We start from the raw sequence: 23,033 nt of genomic DNA on the forward strand, positions 1-23,033 counted from the left end.
ACTCTTCCAAGAAATACAAGCAGAGGGAGCCATCCCAAACTCATTCTATGAAGCCAATATCACACTCAACACCAAAGCAGGGAAGGACCCAACAGAAAAAGAGAACTACAGACCAACTTCTCTGATGAACACAAATGCAAAGCTTCTCAACAAAATACTAGTCAAAAGAATCCAGAGACAAAGTAAAAAAAAAATTATACACTATGATCAAGTAGGCTTCATCCCACAAATGCAAGACTAGTTTAACATTTGCAAATCAATTAATGTAATACATCATATTAATAGAGCTAAGGTTAAGAATCATATGATAATTTCACAGGATACTGAGAAGGCATTTGACATAATATAGCATCGATTCATGTTGAAAACACTAGAGAAAATAGGGATAAGCGGTATAGTCTTTAAAATAATTAAAGCCATATATGACAGAACTACAGCTAGTATCATACTAAATGGAGAAAAACAAGAACCATTTACCTTAAAATCAGGAACAAGACAGGGATGCCCACTCTCTCCACTTTTCTTCAATATAGTACTGGAACCCTTAGCCAGAGCAATAAGGCAAGAGGAGGACATCAAAGGGATCCACACAGAGAAAAAAGAAATCAAATTATCCCTACTTGCAGATGATATGATCTTCTACCTGAGTGATCCAATAAGCTCCACTACCAAACTCTGAGACCTAATAAGCCACTTTGGTAAAGTGACAGGATACAAAAATCAACCTTCAAAAATCAATAACCTTTCTGTATGCCAACAATACACAAACAGAAGGCCAAATCAAGAAAATGATCCCATTTGTAATAGTTTCCCCCAAAATAAAATATTTAGGAATTAACCTACCCAAGGATGTAAAGGAATTATTTAATGAAAACTATAAAAGCCTAATGAATAAAATCAAATGGAAAACATCTCATGCTCATGGATAGGAAGAATCAACATTGTGAAAATGGCAATACTGCCAAAATTGATATACAATTTCAAAGCAATTCCCCATCAAAATCCCAAGGATATTCTTTATGGAAATAGTGTAATTGAAAGGTTCATATGGAACAACAAAAGACCTAGAAGAGCCAAAACAATTCTAGGCAAAAGAGCAATGCAGATGGTATTACAATACCAGACTTCAAGCTCTATTATAAAGCCATAATAACAAAACAGCATGGTATTGGCACAAAAATAGACCAGAAGATCAAGGGAACAGAATAGAAGATCCAGAAATAAAATCACATACCTATAGTCAACTTATATTCGACAAAGGAGCCAGAGATAAACTGTGGAATAAACACAGCCTCTTCAATTATTGGTGGTGGGAAAACTGGACAGTCACATGCAGAAAACTAAAAATTGATCCCAGCCTGTTGCCATGCACAAACATTAACTCAAAATGGATCAAAAACTTCAATGTCGGACCTGAAACTGCTACACCATAGAGTAGAAGAGACATTGGAACTCATAGGCACAGGCAAAAACATTCTGAACAGAGTCCCAGGGTCACAACAGAGTGGAGAGAGACTGGACAAATGGGACTACCTAAAAATAAAAAGTTAATGCACAGACAAAGACATAGCTACTAAAGTAGAAAGACACCCAACCAACTGGGAAAAGATATTTACCAATAATACATCAGACAAATGCTTAATATCCAACATCAACAGAGAACTAAGAAACTAATCCCCACTTCTCAAACCCAACAAACCAGTTGCTAAATGGGCAAGGGAACTAAAGAGAGACTTATCAGAGGAAGAGGTAAAAATGGCAAAGAAATATATGAGAAAATGCCCATCATCCATGGTCATAAAGGAAATGCAAATAAAACAACCCTGAGATACCACCTTACCCCAGTCAAAATGACCAATATTCTGAACTCAGACAATGACAAATGCTGGCAGGGATGTGGAGAAAGAGGAACCCTACTGCACTGCTGGTGGGAATGTCAACTAGTACAGCCACTCTGGAAGGCAGTTAGGAGGTTCCTCAAAGAATTAAAAATAGACCTTTCCTATGACACAGCCATACCACTCCTGGGCATCTACCCTGAGTATCCTAACCCGGGATATGATAAGGACACCTGCTCAGCCATGTTCATCGCTGCACTATTCACAATAGACAAGCAATGGAAATGACCCAGATGCCCCACTACAGATGAATGGATACAAAAAAAATGTGATACATATATACAACGGAATTCTACATAGCCAACAGACAAGATTACATAATGGCATTCGCTGGGAAGTAGATGAAACTAGAGCAAATGATGTTGAATGAGATAAGCCAAGACCAAAGGAAGAAAAGGCGCATGGTCTCCTTAATATGTGGATATTACATCCAAACAGTACAAGCGTGATGACTCAATACTCAGACACTCAAGGTCATTGACATGAACTTGGAGATATAAATATAAGTATATAGACATCTAAATCTATAATGGGATATATACTCTATAGACATATTGATATATTATATAGATCGATACACAAAGACTCAGCTTAATTTTAATTTTTTTTTGTGGGACATGGGGCTTGAACTCGGCCTGGGTGTTGTCCCTGAGCTCTTCAGTCCAAGGCTACCACCCTATCCTTGAGCCAAGCCCCATTTCCCGTTTCCAAGAGGTTAACTGGAGATAAGAGTCTCAGGTCCTTTTGTGCCTGGGCTGGCGTTGAACCTTGATCCTCAGATCTCAGTTAATTTTAATTTTGTTCTTAAATTTATGTGCCAGTGATTACATATAAAGATTCCATTCTTGAATATTTATTTGTTAAACTTGACAGTTGAAATGTGATATAAAATATCAGTGTTAACAATGGAATTCTATGCTGCTGTCAGAAAGAATGACATCACCCCATTTGTAAGGAAATGGAAAGACTTAGGAAAAAATCATATTAAGTGAAGTAAGCCAGACTCAAAGGAACTTAGGCTCAATGGTTTCCCTCATTTGTCATAATCAGTAGAAACATTGGGCTCTCATAGCAGAGATTTGCAATAGAGCAAAACCTAGATACATAAGGCCATATAGTATGACGCTAAATGAAAGGACCACCAGGATATTGAAACAAAAGCCATATAATGAGTGATTGTTGTCCTTAATGTACTATGTTATCTCTCATCTCTTTTGCTGTCCCTTGGTTATCTCATATTGTTACAGTATCTCACTTTGTTATCTGATATATTGGATATATTTGTATTTGGTTATTTGAAATTGGATAGGGAAGGGGGAAAACAAGATGAGGGGTGGAGGTGGGGGGAGGGAAATGGGGACCAAGACATGAGAAAGGGTATCAATGTATGTGAATTAATGCACCTTCTATCTGGCGAATATAATGTAACCCTTCTATTAATTACAATAAAAATATATTAAAAAATAAGTGTTAATAAAATCTTTTAATAAAAACAATGTACCCACCACCTGATAAATGTAACTGTATCCTTTCTGTACATTACTCTAACAGTAACATTAAATTTAAAAAGTAAAACAACATTTACCAGGGAACAGAAGCATGGCCTAGTGGTAGAGTGATTGCCAAGCATTCATGAAGCCCCAGGTTCGATTCCTCAGTACCACATACATAGAAAAAGCCAGAAGTTGTGCTGTGGCTCCAGTGGTAGGGCTCTGGCCTTGGGAAAGCCCACGGACAGTGCTCAGGCCCTGAGTTCAAGTCCCAGGACTGGCAGATAATAATAATAATAATAATAATAAATAATAATAATAACAAAAACACCATTGTCAGGTGCTGGCAGAGCATACCTGTAATCCTAGCTAATCAGGAGGTTGAGATTTGAGGTTTATGATTGGAAGCCAGCCCAAGTCTTGGGGCTTGAACTCATGGCCTGGGATCTATCCCTGAGTCTCTTTGTGTTCAAGGCTAGTATTCCAGCACTTGAGCCACAGCACCAATTCCAGCCTTTTTCTGATTAGTTTCCTGGAGTCTCATGGACTTTCCTGCTTGGATTGGCTTCAAACTGCTATCCTCAGATCTCAGTCTCCTGAGTATCTAGGATTTCAGGCATGAGCCACTGGTGCCTTGACCTAGTACATTTCAGTGTGAAATGCCAGGAGACTGGGCAGCCACCAGAAGGCTGGAAGTAATGTGCAGCATAATAGGAGGAAATCTGGGAATGCTAGTTCCAAAGAGAAGACAAGGAAATCAAGTGCTGTGACAGATCCAGTAAAATGAATAATTATTGGGTGGCATAGAAATGTCCTCTCTTTTGATGCTCTTTAAACAATTCAGGTATAATTAAATTAAAGCTCAAAAAATAATTTAGAGAAGCATTCTTTTCATGCTCAGGGATTAGCAGACTTCAGTGTTAGGATGATGAGAGGTTAGAGGTTAAGAACAGAAGCTTGCGCTGAATGAAGTAGCCAGGCCTTGCAATCCCAGCTACTCCAGATAGCAAAATCTGGAGGACTAGTGATTTGAGGTTAGTCCAGGAAAAAATGAGCAGGGGGTTGTGGCGTGACTGCCTGGCAATCATAAGGCTATGAGTTGGAATTCAAGTATCTCAAATACAAACAAACAAAAAAAGAAGTTTGGAAGAAAGGAAAACCAGGTTGGTTTTTTTTTTTTTTTTTTTTTTTTTTTGCCAGTCCTGGGCTTGAGCTCAGGGCCTGAGCACTGTCCTTGGACTTTCTCAAGGCTAGAGCTCTACCACTTGAGCCTCAGCACCACTTCCGGCTTTTTTGTATGTATGTGGTACTGAGGAACCGAACCCGGGTCTTCATGCATGCTAGGCAAGCACTTTAACCACTAGGCCAAACTCCCGGCCCCAACCAGGGTTTTTTTTTGGGGGGGGGTTATTGTCTTTTTTTTTAATGTTATCTTGGATAATTAGGCTATGGACTGTCATAATTTTCTTCTGTAAAATATGTACAATAATGATGGTCCTTGGTACTTAGGCTCTTGTGGATATTATTCAGACATGACTGTGGTAAAGGACTTACTGGGGTGTCTGGCTTAAATGCTCATGAAATTTTTGTCCTATTCCATAGATAATAGGATGACACACATAGGTACATGATTCTCTACTGTTTCTGCCTGATAGTTTACATAACAGAAAAAGACCCCACTGCAGTTGAATGTGTGCTTTAACTAGAGAAAAAGAGATGATATCATTGGTGTTTTGAAGGTAAAATGGTGATCTTAGCATAAATTGAACAACTGGTTAAAAAAAAATCTCTGAAACAAACATTCCAGCTGAACAAAGGAATGCACACCTAGCTGACACAGAGAGGAGAGGAGTATTTTTCTTTATAATGTCATGACTTAGTTATGTTCATTACTATTTTATAGACACCAAACCCCTGAATTAGGTTATCATGAACATCTACTTTGGCTTTGTGCCCCATTGACAAGAACAATTTTGGTTGAGCTTTTCACTTGCTTTCCATATGCAAGCAAATAAACACCTAGTATTTATTAGAGCCTCCTGACCCTGAGATGCAGCCACAAACTCAAATCAAAACAAAAGGCCCACACCACTGCCACACATCTGGCAACCAGACACTCCCATTACATCTCAGCTGACTGGAAAGTTCCTTAAAAGCTGGAAACTTGTTTTATAGACCTCCTCAAACCCTAGAACAAAGGAAAGGCATGGGCTGGGTACTCTGTAGATTGAAAGAAAGGGAAAAATACAGTTGGATGCTAGCTGGGCTCAAGTCTGTAATCCTAGCTACTCAAGAGGCTGAGATATGAGGTCCTAGTTTGAAGCCATTCTAGCAGAAAAGTTCAGTGAACTACTCAGTAGCCGGAAGTAGAGCTGTGGCTCAAGTGATAGAGTGCTTGAGCAAAGAAAGCTGAGCACTGGCACAATGATAATAGTAATGATGATGATGAAGATGAGGGTAGTAACCCACTTCACGAATTGGCAAATAGACAGAGGCTGAGCCCCAGGGAAAGCCCACCGCCCGCCCCGCCCACCGCCCGCCCCGCCCACCGCTCGCCCCGCCCACCGCTCGCCCCGCCCCTCGGCGGCCGGCAGGGGGCGCGCAGGCTCCACTCCAGGGCCTCCGTTTAGCGTCTCCCTCTCTGGTCGTCGGGCGCCAAGGGTTGCGCGGAAACGCAAGGAGACAGCGCCGGTCACTCCCGACAGCCGCTGTTGGTTCCGGATCTCCAGGGCGAGCACCCAGCCTCGTCAGGTACGACCGAGGCCCGGCGCGGCGGGCCTCCCGGTAGGAGGCTCAGCCCTAGGCCTTGAAGCCCTCCGTGTCTGGCGACCCACCCAGCTCGGCGCCCTCCTCTCCCCACCTCAAAACGCAGAGAGGACAGGGCCTGGCCGAGGGGCGCCCACCGAACCCCGACGGCTTTCCGAGAGGGGGCAACGGCCGACCCCCCAGGACGTGCCCACCAACACCCAGGAACTGTGGCTGCACGCGCCCCCAGGGGGAGTACAGCCACGTCACCCATGTCACCACAGGAGGCGTTAGGGGCGGGGCCGGGCACCCCCTTGGACGCCCTTCCCCCCCAGCCCCGCTCTGGCTTCCCCTGGGGCCGCCCTGCTCTATATTCCATGCACTTCCCAGGTGGTGGTACCGTCCAGTGGTCACTAAGCGTGGAGAGGGTGGTGGGGCTGCCCCAACCCAAAGGATGGTTTTTTCCTCAACCTGGTTTTACAGAGGAGCAAGTTGAGAGAGTTGAGGAGCAAGTTGAGTTTCTAGAGAACTCAAAAAAGGGCCTTGCTTCTGCTGGAATTAAGAATTGCTGTGGAAAGTGTTTCTGTCCAGCTCACTGTGTGCTCACCAAGCAGCAGGTGGTGGAAAGCGGAGGAAGGGTAGGCTCAAGGAGGGTTGGCAGGTGTTTAAAGGGACAGACTCATCTAGGGATAGAGGATTTCTGTCCTGCTAGAGCTGAGGACTTGGGATAGAGATGGTGGATGGAGTGGTGGAGGAGCAATTAATTTGTGGCCGTCGTTTGAGTTGTCAGTATAATGAAGGGTTTTAAAGAGGTGCCTGCCTCCCTAGGCCTTTTGTGAAGCATGCCCAGGATTCTCCTGATACCCACAGAATACCTTTTATTTACTGATTTTTTTCTTTAACTATATTTACCTTTTTTGGGGGGGGAGGAGAAGGGGAAGGTATTTTCAGCATTTGAACTCAGGGCCTAACATAATGAAATTTGCAATCAACCATGTTGAAGTGTGTTTAACAGTTAAGTGTATTCACATTGTGGTGGAGTAGACGGATGGCCACCACTTTTTCCCCTTGATATTCTGAAACCATGCCAGGAAAAGAAGTCTCCATTCTTCCTACACCTAGCTGCTCACTTACTATTTCTGTAAATTGACCACATTTAATTTCTCCTTTGCATGGAATCATTCTGTACTTGACCATGCGTGTGTGTGATTAGTGTATTTTAGTTTGTATAATGTGTTCAAGTTCCATTTATATTATATTCCCTTTTAAATCTAAATATTGTTCCTTGTATGTAGGTGCCACATTTTAGTTATCCGTTCAACTCCTTCACTTGAAGTATACTATAATAGAGAGGAAAATCCATTTATCATAATTCAGCTTGCTAAGTGTTTACGAAGTGCACTTTGCCACTATCCCAGGAGCCCCTTAATGTCTTACTCCCATACCAAAGATAACCACACTTTCGATTTCTTTTTGTTCTTTTTTCAGTGCTGGGGATTAAACCCAGGGCCTTGTACTTGCTAGGCAAACACTCTATCTTTCAGCTGTACCTTAGCCTACACAGAACAGTTGCACCTGCTTAATCTATGGGTTTGTGGGGGCCATGTGGGGTATGTTCAGGGAATTAAACTTTCTTTTTAAAATATATTTTTATTGTAATTAATAGAAGGGCTACATTGTAGTCACTAGATAGAAGGTGCATTACTTAACAAGCATTGCTACCCCTTCTCATGTTTTTGTCCCGGGGCCTTAAACTTTCTTTCAGCTTCTTTGCTTATAGCTGGCATTTTATCACTTGAACCATGCCTCCAGTTTGACTTTTTTTTTTTTTTCTAATTGAGGCTCATGGAGTTCTCTGTCTGATCTGGCTATCAACTTCAGATGTCAGCCTTCTGAGTAGCAGCTAGGATTATAGATGTGAGCTACTAGTGCTTGGCTACCTGCTTTACTTTTTGTGTTGTTTGTTTTGGTTATGGGGGCTTGAACTCAGAGACTGGGTCCTGTCCATGAAATTCCTTGTTCTGAGGTAGAGCTAGAGCTCTACCACTTTGAGCCACAGCTCCACTTCTAGTTTTCTGGTGGAGATAAGAGTCTCATGGACTATCCTGCCTAGGCTGGCTTGGAACTAGGATCCTCTGATCTCAGCCTCCTGAGTAGCTAGGATTATAGGCTTGAGCCATTAGAGCCTGTCTCTGCTTTGTTCTTTGAAACTTAAATCTAAGTTCAAGTATTAATCTTGCGAAAGCTCTGCTTTGCTGTGGTGGTATTAGGGTTTGAGCACAGGGCCTCCTGCTGCTATGTAAGTAAGCACTGTACCACTGGGCCCTACAGCCCCAGGACCTTTGCTTTTCATTTGTTTCTCAGGTAGAATCTGGTGTTTTTCCTCTCTGGGTCAGCTTCAGACAACGGTTATCCTACTTCACAGACAAGTATGGACTCTTTTTAAGACAGGCCATGCTTACTTTTTGCTATCAAGTTGCTATCAAACTTTGATCCTCTCAATCTCTGCCTCCCAAGTAGCTGGGATTACAGACATAAACCCCTACATCTGCCTCTGTTCTAGAAATGTGTCCTACACACACACACACACACACACACACACACACACACACACACACATACATACACATACACACGTGCAAGCATGCATGCACACACGCACACACACTATGGACATCTGCTCTTTATGAGGGATTTTGTTAAGATTATATACCAAGGTGCATATACTTTGATCAAATCCACTCAACGACTGTTAGACCCTTAGACATGGTCTTTTTTTTTTTTTCTAAATTCCTTGCCTTTCTTTCACTGCTCTCACGTACATTTAATGTATATAATGAAACAAAATCACATGATTATTAATTAGATATAAGGCACAATCTTTTTTTTAATATTTTTTATTGTAATTAATAAAAGGGTTACATGATATTTGCCAGATAGACGGTGCATTAATTCATGTACATTGATACCCTTTCACAAGACATGGTCTTTTGAGTATCACTTATGAGCACCCTAGAAGCCACCTTCTCCGAGTACTATTAAGAATCTATTTACCATAGTTAGTTAAATGCTGGACTATATGATATTTTCTCATGTAGGATGAGGTGGCACAGTTTCAAGAAACGGATATCTTAAATAAGCAACCAGAATGTAATGTGAGGCATCTTACAATCTGGCCCAAGTTGCTAATGAGGAAGACTGTCTCGCTTGAATGCGTCTGCTACAAAACATTTGTTTGTTATTTCTCAGGCATTGGAGACTCACAGGTAAACAAAACATGATCCCAGCCCTTGTAGATGGTACAGTGAAATGGAGAAAATGCAGCGTCATGGTGTGTAATCATAAAAGTGGATGGGTCTGAGCTATTTCAGGAGAATGGCAGGAAGGGTTTAGCATTTCATCTGTATTTCTGCCTCAGCATGTTCCATTTGATTTTAATTAGCTTGTAAACATTTTTTCCTGCTGGAGTGTTGAGAATCAGGAATGTGCCTTGTTTATGACTGTGTCTCCTGTAGTCTTTGGTATACTACCTTACAGTAAGTGGGTCTACCTGGCAAAGGGCAATTTTGCTTCTTTTTGCTGTACTGAGTTCTGAACTCATGGCCTTATGCTTGCTATGCAGGTGCTTTGCAGATAAGCCACAGCTCTAGACCTCTTTTGCACTGGATGTTTTGGAGATAGGATCTGGTTTTCTTCCCATGCCTGCACCTGGACTGTAGTCTCACCTGTTTTTTACTTCCTTTTGTAGCTGTTAGAGCAGTTGTGTGTGTCACCACATCCAGCTTCTTTCATTGAAATGGAGTCTCATGGACTTTTCTGGCCTGGACTAGAACAGTGCTTCACCCAGTATCAGCCTTCCATGAAGCTTGAATGGCAGGTATCTGCCAGCTATTAGGAAAGACTCACTTTTTTTGGGCTTTCTCAAGGCTAGAGCTCTACCACTTGAGCCACAGGACAGCACCATTTTCAGCTTTTTCTATGTATATGTGATTCTGAGGAATCAAACCTGGGTCTTCATGCATGCTGGGCAAGCACTCTACCACTAGGCCGAACTCCTGGCCCCAAGACTCACAGACTTTGAACTGTGATTCTTCCAGTCTCAGGCTCCCGAATAGCTAGGTATGAGCTACTGGAACCTGGAAAAGGAAAATTTTTCTTTTTAAAATGAGTAATACCCCAAATACTGATGCTATGTTAAACCAGTAAGGAACAGAGAGTGTTTCCCAAAGGGAAGTCCAAAGGTCACAATGACTTACATTCAGGCTGGGGATATTTAAGTTAAAAATTAATTTTCCTGATCTCAGTCTCCAGGATTGGGCCAAGACACAGCATTTGGAAGCCTCGGGTAATCCAGTCAGAACCAAAGTGTGGGAACACTGCAGTGAGGTGCTTCAGTCAGTCAGCCCATCTTTTTCAGGGCAGAGTACCAATCCTCAGCAGTAGGGCTGAGGCTGGGTTACAGAGAACAGTTGGGGATCATGGAAGCTGATCACTGAGTTCTGAGTCTGAGACAGGAAGAGGAAATAGGGAACTGGGGGTAGAGCCAAAAAGCCTTCTGTATTGCTAGGGATTTCCATTCACTTGTTAGTATTGCATGCTTTACTGGGTGGTTGTGGAAAGAGATATTTGTTTCTTAATGGGAGTCCTGGGGCTTGAACTCAGGCCTAGGTTTTGTTTCTGAGCATTTTCGCTCAAGGCTAGTGCTCTACCACTTGAGCCACAGCTCCACTTCCAACTTTTGATGACTAATTGGAGTTAAGCATCTCACAGACTTTTCTGCCTAGGCTAGCTTCAAACCTCGATCCTCAGATCTTGGCATGAGCCACAGGCACCCAGCTAACAATTATGTTTTTAATGATGAAATTTTAACAGAAGTCTGTCCATTATTTGGCTCTTCATGCTGAAGTGTTTACTTCTTTGTATTGGTATCTGTATTTGCATAAGTATTATTCTTTACTTTTTTTTTTTTGAGACAAGACTTCAAATCTATAGCCCAGGCTGGCCTTAAATGTCATCTGGGGTGGCCTTGAACTTTTTTTTTTTTTGGCCAGTCCTGGGCTTGAGTTCAGGGCTTGAGCACTGTCCTTGGACTTTCTCAAGGCTAGAAGAGCTCTACCACTTGAGCCATAGCACCACTTCATTTTTTTTCTATGTATGTGATACTGAGGAATTGAGCCTGGGTCTTCAGGCATGCTAGACAAGTACTCTACCACTAGGCCAAACTCTTGGCAGCCTTGACCTTTTTATTCTACTGCCTTAGTGTATGCCATCAATTCTGGCTTCAAACTTGTAAACTACTTTGTTGTGAAAGTATTTTTCATTGACTGATTGATTGATTTAAGTTCTGGAAGAAGGAATCACTAATCTGGATGTGTTGTCTTTTCTCTTACAAAGCATCAGAGAGCATGTGCTGAGCTCTCTGTCCACCCTGGTAGCAACTAGTCTACCCATCTGTAACTGTAAGTGTCTAACAGAGAGCACTAGTGAATGCTAAAAACAACTTATCTATTTAAATGATAGTGTAGTGGTTTTCACCTTTCAACTTTCAGATGTGTTCACAATCTTATAAATGTGCTACCAACTTGGATTCATGCATGAAAGACATTTTTTTTTTTTGCCATGAGTGAGTGTGTTTGTAGGAGGTGTGCATACACACACTTAGAAGTGTTCCCTTTCATATCTGGTAGAGGAAACACTGAGCTGAGCATCAGGTGGAGAAATAACGTGGGAGGAGAACCAGAGGCCATAGGTGAGGACAGTTGATAAGCCATAGGGAGTGGCAGGGTCTGGGGTGAGCTGAGGGGCCAGCAGTCAGCTTCCCTGAGCCGTGTGGGAGCCCTACCCATACTGGTTTTTTTTTGTGCCCTTTTCCAGTGTGCAAATGTTAGTAACAGTTGAATTAAACCACAAGATGTATAGAACAAGGATAAGCTGGCACATGTCAACATGTCATGGCAGTGTGGCAGTGGCGGGGCAAGAGAAAGTCCCTGTGAACCTATAGGAGGAGTAGTAGAACAGAGAGTAGTTTTTTTGTCAACACTGTGCAGAGAACTGGTTGTGGACAATGTGTCAAATGTGTCATTACACATGTTAAATGAGGTTTTCAAAGCATTAAAATAAATATGTGTAAAACTTTACTCCTTTATTAAATTCATCAGTAAAAGGAAGGAACCAGTAGGATGGCAAAAAAGAATTCAAGATATGGAGATTTACATAGTTAAGGAAATGCTGAATTGACTTTGCTAGTAGGTACAAAGCAGGTTAATAACCTACAGGATAATAAAACTATAGTCTTTGGGCTTATTAGGCAGAAATGTACCAGTTACTGATAAAGTAGCAAACAGTCCAATCAGATGAACCGTGCATTCCACTAAAGAGTCAAAGGACCTTTACGTGGACTTGTTAAACTATGGCATGGAGAAGACATTCAGACTGTGTCCTCCTTCATTTTCCAAGTTTTGCAATTTTTTTTCCTGAGATGGTGCATATGCACTGTAGTAATGAAATACTGGCTCACTTAATAGTATTTCTGTGGTGGTGTGTTTGCCAGTACTAAGGCTTGAACTTGTCCTTTAGCTTTTTTTTTTTTTTTTTTTGCTCAAGGTTGGTGATCTACCACTTGAGCCACACCATAATAAGAGTCTTATGGAAGCTTTGAGAGGGGAACCAGGGGCCGTAATCCTCAAATCTCAGCCTCCTGAGTATATGTGAGCTAGTTGGTGCTCTTAATAGTATTTTATTATTTCTTTTTGCCAGTCCCAGGGCTTGAACTCAGGGCCTGAGCACTGTCCCTGAGCTTTTTTTATTCAAAGCTAGTACTCTACCCCTTGAACCATGGCTTTTTCTGTTTAAGTGGTACTGAGGAATCAAACCCAAGGTTTCATGCACTCTGCCTCTAAGCCACATTCTCAGCCCTCTTAAAAGTATTTTCAGATGCTTAATTCCCTTGACTATGTTTCCCAGATTCATTTTCCAGTATGTTGAACAGCTTGCAAAAGGCTTAGAATCACTGTGAGCACTGGAGGGCTTGCTGCCTGAAGATCTAGTCACATGTTGCTCCTTGTTGCACTGAGCACTTTACCGCATGGTTGCTTTGAAGTGGGTACAGTGCTCTCCACCATCAAGTTTGTTCTAGGACTAGTGAAGTGGTCTCACCTAGGAGAGCAGGAGTTCGATTTCCACTCTTTGTGTATAGAGAGATGAAGGAGTAAGGGGAGTCAGCAGCTCCCATGCCCTGGTCTAGCTTGTCAGGGATATCATTCCGGTAGAGAGGACAGGAAGTGAGGCTTCATTGTATGGTTCAGTAGGGTTCCCAGAGGTCTTCCAGAATGTCCTCAGGAATTGGCCAGGCTGCTCTGGGGAGGAGGGAGATCCATCCAGGAACTAGAACTAAAGGAAAGCTGAGCTGGAATTTGGCCCTCAGTCAAGCAGAGGGGAACATTCAGGAATCAGTAAGAGGCAGCTGGAGGTAGGGAGGGGTGATAAGTAGGGGAATGCAAGCCTGCCTGGGTCTAGCAGATGGATTGAGGGCAGGGCAGTGGCAGCAGGCTTAAGAAGGAGTGTGGAGGGCAGGGAGTGCTTGCCTAGCATGCAGGAAGACCGGGGTTCGATTCCTTGGTCCCACATACATAGAAACTGTTGAAAGTGGTGATTTGTTCCAGTGGTAGAGCTCTAGCTTTGAGAACAGTGCTTAGCCCCTGAGTTCAAGCCCAGGACTGGCAAAAAAAAAAAGAGTGTGCATAATGTTTATTAACAACAGTGGCAAAATGGACTCTCTGGCCCTTGGTGTGAGCTAAGTAGTGGGAGGTAAGGGGTAGATTTCAAGGTGGATTGTGTAGTTTATGGTTTCTTTCACCTTGGCTAAGAAATTTCCACATTGCTGAATTCCATTTCCATTTGTTGAATTCCCATTGGTTGAGTTCCTCAGCAAACAAGTCACCCACACTGGATGAAATAAAAGGTACTCTTGCCCTGGGGAACGAAGGAACTTCTGCAGGTTTCCCTTGCCCCCTGAGCTGTCCTTTCTCAGGTGCCCCCACCCCCTATCCCACTTGACTTTGCCAGCATCCCTCACTCACGTTTCTAAACATTTTTTTTCTGCTCAGAGCAAATGCCCCTTCCTCTCCTTTTTGCTGGGCAAATACTTCTTGCACAAATGACAGTTTTGTAGCCAGAGTTTGACCTCTGTGAACACTTTTGGGCTCTCCTACCTCTGTTTGAGGACCCTCAGTGTAGTATATTGTGTAGCATAATCTACTATGTTGGCCTTCAAGGGAAGGATGAGAGTCAGATGTTCTTCATGGGATACTACATGGCATGTAGTAGTGGCTCAGTAAATTTCTGATCATGCTGCATCAGCTCATTCTCTCTGCTCTGATTTCTTCCTGGCTATGCTCAACCCAGGAATCTCTTTCTCCTCGGAACTTCTTTCAACCATTTCTTTTGCCTCTGACTTTGAAATGTTACAGTGGGACAACTCACAGAGACAAAACTGCCCTCACTATGAAGGTAAGAGAAGAATGGCATTCAGTAAGGAATTTCCAACACCCCAAATATGATCTTGTGGCTTTTCAAAGACATAGGCCTAAGGTAGTCTCACTAGATTGCATTTACTCTATTTGTTACTAACAATGTGTGTGGTAAATGTTGTTAAAGGTGCTGGGAGACACAAGTAATTATTCCTGGATGAAATAAGCTTTTCATGTCCTTTGTCACTTCTGAGACTTCTTGTGAAACATAGTAAGTAGTTTTTTTTTTTTTTCCTGTCCACAACGATACAAGGACTGGGCCCAGTACTTTAACATGTATTAACTTATTTCATCATGGCAACAAGCAAATGAGGAATCTCAGGCCCAGTGTGGTAAAGGGAAGACAACTAGGGAATGGAGGATGGGGAGCTGGGATTTTGATTCAGGCAGAAAATTTTTTGACAGCTGAGCTACATACTGCCTGTGTAATCTGATGGGAGCCAGGATTCTGCCATCCCCTCAAAGGACTTTGTTTTCCCCTAGAAACAAGCACTTAAAATGCCTTGGAAGACTGCCAGCACCTGGGGGACCTTATCCAGGACTGTTTTAGTCTTATATCTAGTGCCAGGTTAACTCTTGTCCTAGAAACTCTGAGATGCCAGAGCGGAGGTGAGCGGGTTAGGCTATGGCCCGCAGAGTGCTGTAGGCCCACTGACCTTTGCCTGTGATGCTAAGTTGACAGACTCCCCTAATCTTTTCAGGTCTATAAGTTCAGTAACCTATAGACCATAATGTTTTTTTTTGGCCAGTCCTGGGGTTTGGACTCAGGGCCTGAATACTGTCTTCAGGCATTCCTCAAGGCTAGCAAGCTACCATTTGAGCCACAAACCTGGGTCTTCATGCATGCTAGGCAAGCACTCTACCATTAGGCTATGCTCCTTCTACTTTTTTCTGATTTTTTTTATCTGTTGTGGGGCTTGAACTCTGGCCTGGGCACTTTCCCTGAGCATTTCAGCTCAAGGCTATCACTCTACCACATTGAGCCACAACTCCACTAGAGCATAATCTTGAAACCAGAGGACTTCTGTTGAATCCAAGTGCTACCTCAGATTTCTGGAACAGAGTTTTGTTCCAGAGCCCTTCTGAGCCTTAGTTTCCTCCCTTGCCCATGTAAAATGAATAGATGAACAGTAAATGCTTTCAAGCTGTAAAAGTCTCTAGGTCTGACTCACAGAAAGTTCTACATTAAGCCTCTAAATGTAAGCATAAGAAATGTAATTCCTAATAAAAATACCTAGCATTGGGGGTGGGGGAGAGGGAATGGGGACCAAGACATGAGAAAGGGTATCAGTGTTTGTGAAGTAATGCACCTTCTATCTGGTGAATGTAATGTAACCCTTCTATTAATTACAATAAAAATATATGACAAAAATACGTAGCATTTTATAAGATTACACAATATGCAGGGTAATTCACATGTATTATCTAAGATACTTTTCTCCTGTTTTGGCTGCTGAAATGCACAACTGAGTAACTGCTAAGGTTTAACTCAGTCTCTTCTTTTGGTGTGGGCAAGTCAGTAACTTGGCATGGAAGAACTTATTTTGAAGAATTATATTAACATTCAAAATACTGTTATTTGTATTTGAAAATGATTTTTCACTCTTTGTAAGAGTGAAAAAACCCTTTTAAAGCTCAAAAACTGTCCCAGTGTTTCCCCCATAGCACTTAAAAGTCCTATGTCCTTCTTAGTTTTGGCATCAGAAGTCTATCTTCATGTGCTGTGAACTCTTTGCCTTGTGTTGCCACAAGTACTTCTGTTTTACTTTTCCAGCATGTCACATACCTTGTATACTTTAAAAAAGCACAGTCATGCTGGGCACAGTAGTTCACACTGGAAACCCTGGCTACTTGGTGTAAGCTTTGCCAGAAAGGAGAGGAAACCCACCTCATGGTTCAGGCAGAAAAGAGTTTATTGGGGAAGAGCATACTGGGAGGCAGCCCAAGATGGAGGCATGCAGAGACATAGGGAGAAGAAAAGAGAAGAAAGAGAGGGGACTTGTGTTGACCCTGATTATATAGAGAAAGGTGGGAGGCAAGACTAAGAAGATGTGCAAATGATCTCAGAGCCTGGGGAACCTCTTACTGTCCAAGGGAGGCATGAGCAGGGCAGTCCTGGGTGTGACCTCAGCAGATGAGGAAGTGACCTCAGTCTGGAGTCCTTTGCAGACTCATACTCAGATGACTGACAGTCAGGTGATTATTGGTTTCAGACAGGTGAAAAGGAAGTGGAGAGGGGCTGTTCTCCTGGGCAGACCTAATACTTGGGAGGAAACCAGAAGAATAGAGGTTTGAGAGCAGGCTGAGGAGAAAAAAGTTCACAACACCCTGTATCATCAATAAAAAGCTGAGCATGGTGGCACCAGCTTGTCATCATAGCTATGTGGGAGGCAGAGACAGGAAGGATGAGGCCAGACCAGGCCAAAACAAACCCAAAGGAACAGGATCCTCTCTCTCTCTCTCTCTCTCTCTCTCTCTCTCTCTCTCTCTCTCTCTCTCTCTCTCTCTCTCTCTCTCTCTCCTCTCTCTCCCCTCTCTCTCTCCCCTCTCTCTCTCCCCCCTCTCTTTCTTTCCCTTTCTCTCTCTCTCTCTCTTTCCCTTTCTCTCTCTCTCTCTCTCTCTCTCTCTCTCTCTCTCTCTCTCTCTCTCTCTCTCTCTAACAGAAGCAAAAAAACAAGAAATAAACAAGGCTTGGGATTGAGATTTGGCTCAATTGGTAGAGCTCTCGACAATGAGAAAAGTGTCAGGTACTGCGCTCAAGTCTTGTTCTGTTAGCATTCTCCCCACCTCGGATCCTCAGCCCCTCCCAGCAAATCTCCGGAACAGCTTGTAGCCTCCAGCTGCAACTGTGGAAGGCACCCCTCTGCTCCCAGACCTGAACCCCATCCTGCCCAGTTATTCCTTTCGGGATAGGTGGGCACTCCTACTCTCCACCCAGACCTAGCAGAGTACTTCCTACTGCCAGCCCCGTGGTGACTAGGGGCGCAGCTGCCATGTTTCTCCTTCCTTGGTGGGGGAAGATGGCTGTACCAATAAACCTCCTTATAATTCTTCTGTGCGTGACTGTTTCTGGGTGGTCCTCTGGAATAGTTGCCTATGGTCTCAGGCAAAGAAAGAAAGAGAAAGGAAGGAAGGAAGGAAGGAAGGAAGGAAGGAAGGAAGGAAGGAAGGAAGGAAGAAAGAAAGAAAGAAAGAAAAAAGAAAGAAAGAAAGAAAAGCAAAAAGAACTGGTAGAGCACCCGGCTAACCAGCTCAAGACCCTGAGTTCAAACCCCACTGCTGTCAAAACAAACAAAAATCCCTCCACGTATATAATCATCTTTGCCTTCAGTTTATATATTACATCATGCTTGTTTAAGCTTCCCACTTCTTAGGTTTTTATGGAAAAACTTCTTACTTGAGGAAGTCTTATTAAATCCAAATATAATATTTGATGTGTCTTGTGGGTTAAATAAAATACTGTTAAACATCATTGCTTTATTGAAAGGGATCTTCTGAGAGGCTGATGTGTTTATGAAGCTCTTTACCTTTGAGCTGAATAGTTTCCTTAAGGGGTAATGGGACCCACAGAAATCCTGGATTTCTTCTAGTTTCATGAGTCGGTGTGCTTTTATCTGTAGGCAACAGTCAAAGCATGCATGTGACAAACCTGCACACCCAGAAGCTATGTCAGTAGGTAGAGGGGAGTCCTATAAAACTTTTTATCATCACACTTGAGATGATTTTGTTACTTGTTGATGTCAAAAATTCAAGTTCTAACAAGTAGTAGTTTCAGTATGTGTAGCCTTGCCTCATTTGGGCTCTCTTGGCTTCCTTGTTTCTTAGCTTTGAAGTTCATGAGTCTCTTGTTAGCCCTGAGAGGCACTTGACCTTGACATCATGCACAGAAAACTATAATCAGTGAACTCTAATAATGATTGTCTAATTATTGTCTCCTCAGGGCCACATCACAGAAAACAGGTATTTGTAGCCTCATGCAGTGAAAGGAGGGGAAATGGATGGGTTTGTTCAGTAGTAGGTATCAGAATACATCTTCTTTTCTTCATCTCCATTTGGTTTGAAGAAGTGTGGAATTGGAAATCTCATAGTAAAAACAGTCTTTGTTCTCTTTCAGAGGAGCCTAGACAAGGGGCTGGGAATTTGGCCTAGTGATAGAGTGCTTGCCTAGCATGCACGAAGACCTGGGTTTGATTCCGTGGTACCACATACATAGAAAAAAGCTGGAAGTGGTGCTGAGGCTCAAGTGATAGAGCTCTAGCATTGAGAAAGACCAAGGACAGTACTTAGGCCCTGAGCTCAAGCCCAGGACTGGCAAAAAAAAAAAAAGAGAGAGAGAGAGAATCCTAGACAAGAGCCCAGCTCTACTGTAATATTTGAGAAGTTGGGAACTTGAGTTCAATTCACTTGTTCCAAGGGAAGGTATTTTGTTTTTCTTTTTTAATCCTAGGTGACTAGAGTTTAGCTCCCATTGAGAATGCAAGTCCCAGGGCCAGGAGTTTGGCCGAGCATACACGAAGACCCAGGTTCCATTCCTCCGTACCATATACATAGAAAAAAGCTGGAAGTGGTGCTGTGATTCAAGTGGTAGAGCATTAGCCTTGAGAAAAAGTCCAGTGACAGTGCTTAGGCCCTGAGTTCAAGCCCCACAACTGGCAAAAGAAAAGAAAAGAAAATGCATGTCACATCTTATTTATTTATTTATTTATTTATTTATTTATTTATTCATTCATTCATTCATTGCCAGTCCCGGGGCTTGAACTCAGGGCTTGGGCACTGTCCTTGGGCTTTCTCAAGGTTAGTGCTCTACCACTTGAGCCATAGCACCACTTCCAGCTTTTTTTGCCTATGCGGTACCAAGGAATTGAACGTAGGACTTCATACATGCTAGGCAAGCACTCTACTACAAGGCTACACTCTTGGCCCAAGTAACATATTATTACAATACTTTTGACCTCAAGGACCACCAGAGATTTGCCTATAATATGTTGAGGGCAAGTAGTCCAGGTGCTAACTTTAGAGATAGATTGTGTTGCTGAAGTCATTGGAATTCCATATACATGAAGGAGATAATAAGATCGATCCCAGGGATTCTTATTTGCCAGAGACTGATATATGCAAGATTGGTTGACTTCCAGGTATAAGCTGGGCTACCAGAGACATGACCAAAGGAAACAGAATAAAAGTAAATGAGCCAGACTTTTCTAAACAGGAATACACTCTATGGCTTCTGAGAAAAGTTTAGAAAGATACTCCTGTAGCTAGCAGTTCTAACAGGTAATCTGGCCAACAGAAATGCTGAAAAAAAAATCAATTATAAATGCCATGCTCCCTTTTTCCTTTTTTGCTGCATTTGCTTTCTTTTTTTCTTTTTCTTTTTTTTTTTTGCCAGTCCTGGGGATTGAACTCAGGGCCTACCCTCTGTCCTTGGGCTTTCCTCAAGGCTAGAGCTCTACCACTTGAGCCACAGCACCACTGCTGGCTTTTTTTAATTTTTTTTTAATTTTTAATATATTTTTTATTGTAATTAATAAAAGGGTTACATGATATTTGCCAGATAGAAGGTGCATTAATTCACATACATTGATACCCTTTCACATGTCTTGGTACCCATTACCCTCCCCCCACCCCCGTCTTGGTTTTCGCCCCTTCCCTATCAAATTTCAAATAACCAAATACAAATAAATTCAATATATCAGATAACAAAGTGAGATACTGTAACAATATGAGATACCCAAGGGACAGCAAAGGAGACGAGAGATAACATAGTACATTAAGGACAACAATCATTCGTTATATGGCTTTTGTTTCAATATCCTGGAGGTCCTTGCAATTAGCTTCATACTATATGGCCTTATGTATCAAGATTTTACTCTATTGCAAATCTCTGCTAGTAGAGCCCAAGGTTTCTACTGATTATGACAAATGAGGGAAACCATTGAGCCTAAGTTCCTTTGAGTCTGGCTTACTTCACTTAATATGATTTTTTTCTAAGTCTTTCCATTTCCTAACAAATGGGTCCATGTCGTTTTTTTCTGACAGCAGCATAGAATTCCATTGTGTACAAATACCACAACTTGTTGATCCACTCATCAACTGAGGGACATCTAGGTTGGTTCCATATCTTTGCTATGGTGCAATGAACATTGTTGTGCTAGTGGATTTAGTATGCCCTTGTTTCTGGATGGTTGGGTAAATGCCAAGTAGTGGGATTGCTGGGTCATAGGGGAGTTCTATGTTTAGCCTTTTGAGGCACTGCCATACTGCTTTCCATAGTGGTTGAATGAGTTTGCACTCCCACCAACAATGTAGTAGTGATCCCTCCTGGCCACATCCCCTCCAGCATCTGTTATTATTCGTTTTCCTGATCCTGGCCATTCTAACTGGAGTAAGGTGGAATCTTAGAGTTGTTTTGATTTGCATTTCTTTTATGACCAGAGATGTTGAGCATTTCTTCAGGTGCCTATAGGCCATTTTTGTTTCTTCTTCAGAGAAGACTTTCTTTAAATCTTTGGCCCATCTTTTAATGGGATGGTTGTTACTTTGGAGATTAGTTTTGGAGTGATTCAAATTTTTTGAGTTGTTGATATATTTTAGATATGAGGCCTTTGTCCGTTGTTTGGTCACTGCTGGCTTTTCTCTGTATATGGTACTGAGGAATTGAACCTGGGTCTTCATTTATGCTAGGCAAGCCTCTACTACTAGGCCAAACTCCTGGCTCTTGTCCTGATATTTTTGATTCAAGATGTCATTATTGCAACTTGCAGAAAGTTACTGTATTTGTTTTTTCAGGATAATGTAGGAAGACTTTTCAAAGATTTCTATTTCAAAGGAATGCTTTCCTCATTTGTGTTATTCTGGCCTAGAACAACTGTGCCTTTGGTCCTGATGAAGTCAGATGTGTTGACACAGAGATTTTTCTCATCAATTCTTGTTTTGAAATGACCTACTTGCCCTGAAGCATTTTTGGAGGCTTATCTTAAATAAGAAAGTGACTTTATTGACCTTCACTGTATGTTATTTTATACTGCCTTTCTGAATACCAGTTGCCCCAGTTACTTTAGATTCTTCATGTGTGGGATGTTTTTGTGTTGTCACAGGAATAGAAGATAATGAGGTCTCTCTGAAGAAACAAGTATCACTTACATAAATACCACTTAGATAGCTCTACATAAATGTACAGTCTCTGGCTGAGAGCCATTCAGGTTGGTACTGCCTCTTTTATATCACCTGGCTCTCTGTAGGCTTTTCATGGTGGGGGTCACTGGTGGTGAACAGTCATTTTTAGCAGGTAAAAGTGAATAGTATTAAGTTGGGAACATTTTCCTTGAGTGGGACTTCAAGGATTTAGAGTTAGTCTGTCAAGAAACCCACAGTTCAGAGATCTTGCTTTATCTCTCCAAACAAAAAGAGTTGAATGAATTTCATTGTTTAGTGTAGTCAAAAAGAATTTTGTGAATACTTAACAAATGTAACAGGAGTATATGCAATGTGGCTATGTATAAACTATACAGGAAATACAGGAAAGCCATGCAAAGTTCTATCATATTATATAACTATCATGATCATTTTGGATTTCCTGCTTTATGTTTCTTATATTAAGAATTACAAAATGGTAAATATGCAGTACATAGGAGTTGGTGCCTTGTTTGTTTTTGAATAACAATACACTAAACCATTTCCATGTTTCCCTGACTTTTGAATTATATATAGCCAATAAAATTATTGTAGAATGACCAGGAGTTTGGCCTAGTGGTAGAGTGCTTGCCTAGCATCCACCAAGACCCAAGTTTGATTCCTTGGTAGCACATACATAGAGAAAGCCGGACATGGTGCTGTGGCTCAGGTGGTAGAGCTCTAGCCTTGAGAAGGCCCAAGGACAGTGGTTCAGGCCCTGAGTACAAGCCCTGGGATTGGGAAAAAAAAGAATAGGGGAGCTGCTATTCCCCTGGTTATGGACATTTGCTTCTAACCGCTTCTGGTAGTCAGTGGGGCTATGATGGAATCTTTGGTAATAACTAGTTGAAGAAGAAGCTGAGGCCTAGAAATAGAAAGGGGGAAGCGGGTTGGGAAATACCTAGAAGCTCTTTGCTCTTTGCCTCAGGAGGGAGAAAGACAGCTGAGTCAGGTATAACTTTTGTCCTTATATCCAGAAAGTAATAGATAAGAAAATTAAGAGGAAAGGTCATTTCAATGGCTTACGAACCACAGGGTCAAATTATTCTCCCAAACCAGTATCTTTAACTTAATTTGAAAAATTAGCATACATTAACTGTAGTGTGTGTGTGTGTGTGTGTGTGTGTGTGTGTGTGTTTGCCAGTTCTGGGGCTGGAACTCAAGGCTTGAGCTTTTTCTTCAAGGCTAGCGCTCTGCCA

At 42.2% G+C, this 23,033-nt stretch overlaps 1 protein-coding gene across 1 annotated transcript in view; it reads left to right on the forward strand.

Annotated features, from left to right (window-relative positions):
* Positions 1-6,035: 6,035 nt before the first annotated feature.
* The window catches only part of Txnrd1 (thioredoxin reductase 1), a 93,559-nt gene continuing 76,561 nt past the window's right edge, over positions 6,036-23,033 (forward strand). The window contains exon 1 of the mRNA XM_090328542.1: positions 6,036-6,139. The gene's annotated coding sequence lies outside the window, so the exon portion shown is untranslated. The remainder of the gene's footprint in view (positions 6,140-23,033) is intronic.

Source organism: Megascapheus bottae, chromosome 2 (assembly GCF_031878675.1).
Source record: "Megascapheus bottae isolate mThoBot1 chromosome 2, mThoBot2.hap1, whole genome shotgun sequence".
Taxonomy (NCBI): Eukaryota; Metazoa; Chordata; class Mammalia; order Rodentia; family Geomyidae; genus Megascapheus; species Megascapheus bottae.